Source organism: Patagioenas fasciata, chromosome Z, assembly GCF_037038585.1.
Source record: "Patagioenas fasciata isolate bPatFas1 chromosome Z, bPatFas1.hap1, whole genome shotgun sequence".
Taxonomy (NCBI): Eukaryota; Metazoa; Chordata; class Aves; order Columbiformes; family Columbidae; genus Patagioenas; species Patagioenas fasciata.
This window is the reverse complement of record NC_092560.1, coordinates 50,024,907-50,032,497: the sequence shown is the minus strand read 5'-3', so window position 1 is coordinate 50,032,497 and position 7,591 is coordinate 50,024,907.

Below are 7,591 nucleotides of genomic sequence, written 5' to 3'. Positions count from 1 at the left end.
TCATCTGACATCTTTTACAAACCAGTCAATCCCCTTTGGAAGAACATAAGTTTATCCTAGAATTGTTGTGTTTTCACAGAAAAATGATTTTCAACAGTTACCTGAAGTTAGATCAACAGTTGCCCTTCTGTCAGTCACCCCGTGTCCATGCCATTCTGCACATATTTACAGCTGAGTTAACCTGTGTCTTTTATCTGTAGGTCCTCTAAGGACAGTTCAGCTGACTGTAACCTTCCACTTAGACTTTAAAATTCAACTAGCCCCAGTAGCATTCCAGTTTATATACACTTAACAACATTCCCTTTATAGCAGTCATGTTGCCTTCCTCCAGGTGCACTTGGTAGGCAGGTCAGTTCTTTAGTCTTGAGGAAAATAAATAAATTCTCTGAAATGTCAAGACCTAGCAGCACTGGAAATGCAAGAGATGGATGGAGTCCCAGTATCTTTGAAAAATGGTGAATGGGGAAGGCATCTAAGTAACTGCAGGTGTCAAGAAGGGATGTCTTTCCCAAAGAGAAAGAGATTCTTCCAGCTAGATTATCTTTCAGCTTATCCATCTTCATTTAGAAATAGGATCTGGAAATTTAAGATACAAATGTGAATCATTAGGTGGAGAACTAGCCTGCAGCTTCCACAGGCTAGAAAACAGGCTGGTATAAACTTCCTTAAAATTATGCAGTATAACCCATGTTCTTAATTATAAGCAGATCAATGCAAGACTGCTCAAACAGGAGGAAACAAATGTAAACTTCTGATGCAGAAATACTTTCTAAATACTGTCTGAGCTGTAATTATATGCATGTGGATAGATGGAGGGATATACATGTACAGAAACATCTAGCACTGAAAGTGAAGTCTAAAGTGTAGGGTTTTGGCTCACATTCTGTGGAGCTGTGATTTCCTCTGGCTCCCACCTTGGCGTCAGGGATCCTTCCAGATGGTTCTCACTAACATAGTAAAACTGAAGGCTTGGAATGAAGAACAGAAAATAACTGGGTGGATCTTGTTATTTGTCCTGGTGTAGTATTGTTATCTATACTTGAGTTTTGAATTTGCAGTCAGTGCTTACAGCAAAATATTTTTTATCCAGTTCTTCATCTGAGATGTGTCGTTACTTTATCCACTGAAGTCAATGAAGTAGCAGTGACCTAAATTATCTGAGCCTTAATCCTACCTTTGTCTGAATGCCCTGGATCTTGGTGTTTCCCTCTCATGCTTTACAGCAGCAGAAGAATAAGCATTAGAGAGAAATGACTTTTCTGTTTTGAACCAGAGACCATTTATTTTGTGTTGCCCTTTTTTATTTTTCTTCATTCCTGAGTTTGTTTATGAACTATTCAACACCTACCAAAGGTGATACACCAGTTGAAAACTTAAGGGATGGTAGCTGAATATCAGAAGGTCATTTGGGCTATGTGTATACTGACAAGTAGGGTAACTGAGTAGGAAATTACCTGTATGGTAAAAGAGTTGGTGCTGGGGACTGGGTAATCCACAATATATTAATTTCAGTAAGCTTTGCTTCAGATGGGTTCTGGTCTGACCTCTGAATGGAAAACGCCTTAGTGGGTGGAGCACTCCAGAGGCACATCTTCTGGATTACTGTTATCTACAAGTAATCCAGATAATACGCTTCAAGACCTCTCTGCAGCATGGTATGTGGGAAAGAACCTAAAACGCAATGTAGAAGTGTGATTTTTCACTCTGTCTTGAGACAAGTCACCAGTTGTACATCCTGCAATAAGTGCACAGTCTGAGTACGGTCTTGTGAATTTTTCCCTTATTAAAAGTCTTCCTACTGGATTAGAGGTGAGCTTGCTTGCAAAAGGATTATTTCTCAGCTGAATGAAAACGTATCTGGTGTATAGAATAGAACTACGAAATTGTTTACACGTGTCTGAGGCTTGCCAGAGAACAGCTGTTTCTTATTTTCTCCAGAGGTCCCTTCCAACCCAAATAATTCCAAGTCTGTGTTTTTTCAAGTGTAGTGAAAAGGAGACAGATCTGACAGGAAAACTCAGACAGGGGGTGGTAATGCCTCAGAATTTGTGCTCTCGTCTTCGGGCAATGTGTTTGGCTCAAAGAACTTGAAACTACCTGGGCAAGCTCTGTGAGGCCATGCAGGCACAAATGCCAAAGTGATTTCAACAAGCAAAGATCTCACCAATATGTTTGTAGCTGGAGAGGAAATTACCAAGATATAAGCTTCACTGCTGAAATTTTAAACCTCTTAAGTCATACACTTTCATTTTTGATGTGCCCAAATGACATTGACACACTATTTCTCACAAAGCAATAAGTTCACAGATCAGAAGAGAGACAATAAGAGATTGATTTGGAGTCATTAAAACAATTCATCAGTATGTGTATTTGACAGTAATGTTTCCTGAAATAAGTCTGAAAACACTTAGCACCAATATCACAGCTGGTGGAAGCACTTTGCAGAGTGTAGCCGGAGCCGGCCCTGACAGCTGCTCTGAATTGTCATGTTGCACATTCCATGGTTTAAACAGTAATTTATTTTGAAATCTCTGCATCATCAGTTCTGGGGTGTTTGTAATGTTTAATGTTTAAAGAGGTCAATATTTACAGAGATCTGTGACGACAAATAAAACCTCTAGGTTGCTTGAAAGTTAATGTGTCACACATTCTCATGGTGATATAGAACAAGAATTGTCACTGACAAAGTGTCAGTGCCTCTATTAAGACAAGCAATTGTAGTGCCAAGAGAACCACCAGTGAGAAAGACAATTTAAAACTTCTGACGCAGTTTCTGAGTATCTTGGTAAAGTTCAATGGAGCTTAAAGGAAAAACTCTGTTTGTTAATCCTATTCAAGATGTGCAGGGGAACAAAACAGTTTGAATAGTACAAAACAGCGTATATAGGATTTGCCAGTGTGGAGAAATGAATGTCCCTGCTGCTCTGTCTCCTTCTCCAAGCCAGCGTGGGAAAAAAACAGGCATGTATATTGGCAGATTGTGAGATACAATACTACCCTCAGTAATGCCCACAAAGGTCACCACAATGCCTTCCTACAGGATCACTGCTTTGAAGCAGCATGGCCACGCTTGGCATTGAGGTCCCCAAAGTGATTCTAGAATAACCAAATTATCAAATCTGTGGGTTGTGCTGCCCATAGAGAAAGATGATGGCAATAAAAAATGGTACTGCAGGCACTGAAATCAGTGTACATGACTGCATGGTAATATAAGCAAAGAAGGAAAGAGCCGGTGGAATCCCTTCAGATGCTGATGACCCAAGGTTAGCAGGCTTTGCCTCTGCTAACCCTGCTGCTTCTATGTGAGACAGGGCTTTCTGCAACAAAGGTCTGTGGCAGTGATGCTGGGAAGCACAACCCACCCTCCCTCTCCTTCCACACACAGTTCTGAGTGAGACAAGGGCTGCTGCCTTAAACAACAGATGGGCAAAAGACCTCCGAGAAAAATCTGTGATTATCAGAATTTCAAAGATATTTTTGCCCATGTTAAGTTAAACTTTAAGAAATAGGGTTATTTGATTAGTGAGAGGACTTCTGATTTTATATCATACACTAGAGATACAGATTTTTTCATTTAACTTGAATAAACTCAGACCTACAAGCACAAGGAAAACTATTCCATTGGATTGGGAAAGCACCTCTTGAATCTAAAATTACTTTGGTTGCAGCATCAGGTTAAGCATCATGACATAGCATATTAGTTGTGCAAATACAAATTAAATAATTGAATAAATATTATCCTACTTTTAGTTTTTCTAACTCTTTTAGGAACTGTGACCATTTGCTTCCAGCACTCTAAGCGCTTCTGCTATTTCTGGGAGAAGGGAAGGTGTTAAAAAAATCCAGTCTCTTGACAAGCAAGTTCGGTGTTTCAAGCTGGAAAGATAGCTCACTTCCTGAAAATCACATCAGATGATAACATCTTTCATTGACAAGAAATATTATTTCTATAAAGTGAGCACAAAATATAGTTTAATACTTCTAAATACCACATTTAAAGAAATGTGAGATGTGATTTGTTTCCCAAACCTGATGTTTGCGAGTTAGATCCTCCATAGTCCCAAAAATCATGAGTAGCTTTTTGTAAGTAGTAAAGAGAAACAGAAACAAGACTTATAAAATCTTCTTAATACTCAGGTCTATGCTCTCTCTCTGCTTGCTCTCTCTCTCTGTCTCCAGACCTAAAAATGCTGTGAAGTTGAGGCAAACTGCCAAGAGTTTCACACCCGGTGCTAAACTGGCATAAAGTCAAAGGTTGCTGGCTGCATTTGGATGCCAACACATTAGCATGGCTCTCACTACTGGCTCTTCCACATCCTTTTTCAAAACTAGATACTTTGTAATTTTTGCTTCTTCTCTAAGCTTTTGTTGCTTGCTTTTCCAGGTTTTCCTTGAGCACTAATCTTGCTGCTTATAAGAAAGCACACTGCATACTAAAGGTTTCCTCTTCAGTAGTGGGTGTTGATGGAGGTCCCTTTTCTGCAACAGGAAGCACACGCATCAAGGGCTGCATGCCCTGGATACATCTGCAGTATCAGTTCTGTGTAGTTCAAGCCTGCTTTTTGGTTCAGATTTGCTGGTCAGTCACACTGCACTCCCAAAGCCCCACTGAGAGGCTACCTCAGCCTGAGCTCTGGTGGTGGACAATCTGCCCTTTCTCAGAGCCTCGAGATACATCCAAACTTCCACTCAGAAATGGAGCGTGCTAGGTTTTAATGCAATATTGCCCTGTCAGTGACAGTACAAGCCTGACCCTTGTTAACACTGTATGAATGCACTCAGTGACTAACCACTGCAATTTGAAAAGTTGGGCTGCACCAGCTGGGATCTGCCCTGGATCCCTGGTGTTTACCCTACAACTAATGTCTGCCCTCAGAGGGCAACACACTGGAACAGCAATAGGTTTTGCAAGCATATTTTTGGCACATAGGCTTCTATTCACCACGTGCTTAGATAAACACCAAGATGCAACTAATCACAAATTTCCCTTTAAGCTCAGAAATGTTCCCACTGAAATCAGTGGGAGTATTCGCATGTTAAATGCACTGGGATCAGTCACCTGGGGCTAAGAGCTCTCAGATCTGCTAGAAGTTCCTTTCTGTTGTAAACATGTATGTGTATCAAAGCATTTGAGAGAATGGCAGATTGATACCATTATAATATTTAATATCATAGCACTTTAAACCAAGGCTTTGTTCTGCAGGAAAAGCAAGGGCTTCAAACACAGAAAACTCTATGTAATGTTATTTTTTTGTGGATATTCAAGTGGCTGGCAGAAGAAACCAATACCACTGGGCAGATACCTTCTTGCACCAGGGCAGAGTTAACTCCAACATGGAGGAAAAACAGCCACAGACTGTAGGGAAGTATTTAATCACTGTTCACCTGTGCAATTCTCAGCAACACAATAAAAGGAACACACATTACAATTAATGATTTACATACTTATAACCCAATCCTCTTGACCTTTGTTAGCCAAAACACCTGAGTAAACCAATCCGTATGCTTAAATTTCTTGTAACATCTGGGAACGTGGAAAATGTTTTTTGGGTTTTGTTTGTTGTTTTGGTTTTTTTTTTTTTTTTTTTTTTTTTTTTAAACACACACAAACACACACACACACAGAAACCCCAAACAAACAAAAATCAAAACAGAAACAACAACACAACCTGGCAGGAAGGATACTCATTTTGGTTCTTATAAGGTAACACAAAGCAAGAATACAGAAATGGTATGGCTGAATTTAACAGTAAGACAACACGTGGTAACTGCTAAAAACAGAATGTAAAAAGCCATTTTGCTTGTGCAGTTGCACACTTTAATTTTGCAATGATAAGTTGCTTGTTATCCAAGTAACTGTTTCCTCGTTCACATCACAACAAACAGCTGACTAATTAAAAAAGGTTGATCAGCAATTTTGAGGGTTATAGCTAAATAATCACATTGTTTTCAAATTAATGGTCATAAAATAGTCATACTGCCTTTGTAGTAGTTCATTGGACAGAACACAGTATTTCAACTATTTGCAATTCTTAGAATGGCAGGCTCATCCCAAAGGATTATTTTAAAAATACATGTACCCTTTTTGATAACTACCTCTTTTGGCTTCATCCACCCACTGAAATCTAAAACAAGTGAAACCTAAAAGTAAATTTTATGCTCTGGAAAAACGGCAGGATTCCTTTCCTGAGTATGTATCACTGAAGCTCCTACTGCTTGCAGCTAGTGTTTTGTCTTGAGGCAGCCAGAGATGCTTGTGAATTTCGTATTATAGTAACATGTGGCATAATGGTAATTTAGAAGCCTGTTTGTGTCACATTAACAAGAGAGGATCATGTGAAGAAGCAAAGTTATCAGGAGGGAGAACACATCCCTCGCTCTCAGAATCTCAATGCTCTGTTAGTGCTTGTGAAGAAATTCTTGCATACTTCTAGCATTCTGCTTTAGAGGCTAAAAGTAAAGCTGGATCCATAAGCACTATGGATTCCTTTAGTTCCACCTAATATCTGTAGTTGCCAGATCAAAGCAAAACTGAGTAAACCAATCTATGCTTCTGTATCTGAGCCAAATGTGCTTGATTGCCCACACCCTGCTGATAATAAAGGGTTCTTAATCAGCATAAATGCATACTTTGTGTGCAGGGGCATAGTGTTTTGTTGGAGACAGAATGGATGGTTTTAGCTGGAGAAAAATGACTGTTGTCCGGATCACCAGCAATTCAGAAGGCTGGTTTGTATGGATGAATTAGGTACACATGGAGCCCTAGAAGGCAATAACTGTTGGATGATACAGCATCCACATGGCTGCAGAGGGGGCCAGAAAATTAGTTTTTAAAGAGGTTTCAAATGGGTAAGGAAGGATGTTTGTTAATGCACCCTGGAAAGTGCAAGACAAACACTGGACCTGGGAACTTGCTCAACAACTACTCAGAAGAAAAAAGGATATCACCATGAGTTCCTAAGTACATACACAATGTTGGTAAGTCCCTGCCCTGAGATTTTCAGTGCGATCATTTGTTATTGGAGACAAATAACAGTTAGTAAAACAAAAAAGCAACCCCGACATTTAAATAACCTAGAAAATTTTTCTGTTCCTAAATCAATTTTTGCACTTCTCCATTGTGGAGTCACAACTATTTCCTTTGTTCTTCATGCTCAGAATACACAAAGTCAAGAGGATATTAATTTCTGAAGTGAAATAATGCAGACATTAGCTTGGTTTACAAACAAACTTTGTAGCTTCTCTCAAGCCTTGTGCTCTAAGACACAAGGACCTAGTGTTCTTCTTTACTTAGAAGACCAAGAAGCAGGAACAAGAAGAAAGGAAAAACTCCTTTTAATTTTACATATGTGTTACCCGTGTATTTCCTTAAATAGAAGGTAAGCAATCTAATCTAAAGCACTACAAAACCCTATTCTTGGACCTTAAGTGGTTGGCAGAGGTGCAATTCTAGTACAGGGGATCCTTTGTTTGACAAGCAAAATCAAAGTATGAGTTAAGGCTCTTAACTAACCCGAGTCTTAGTGCTGTGCTTTAATCCACCCTTGCGATGCTGTAACTACTGCTTCTTTACTGGAGTGAATACCTAAAG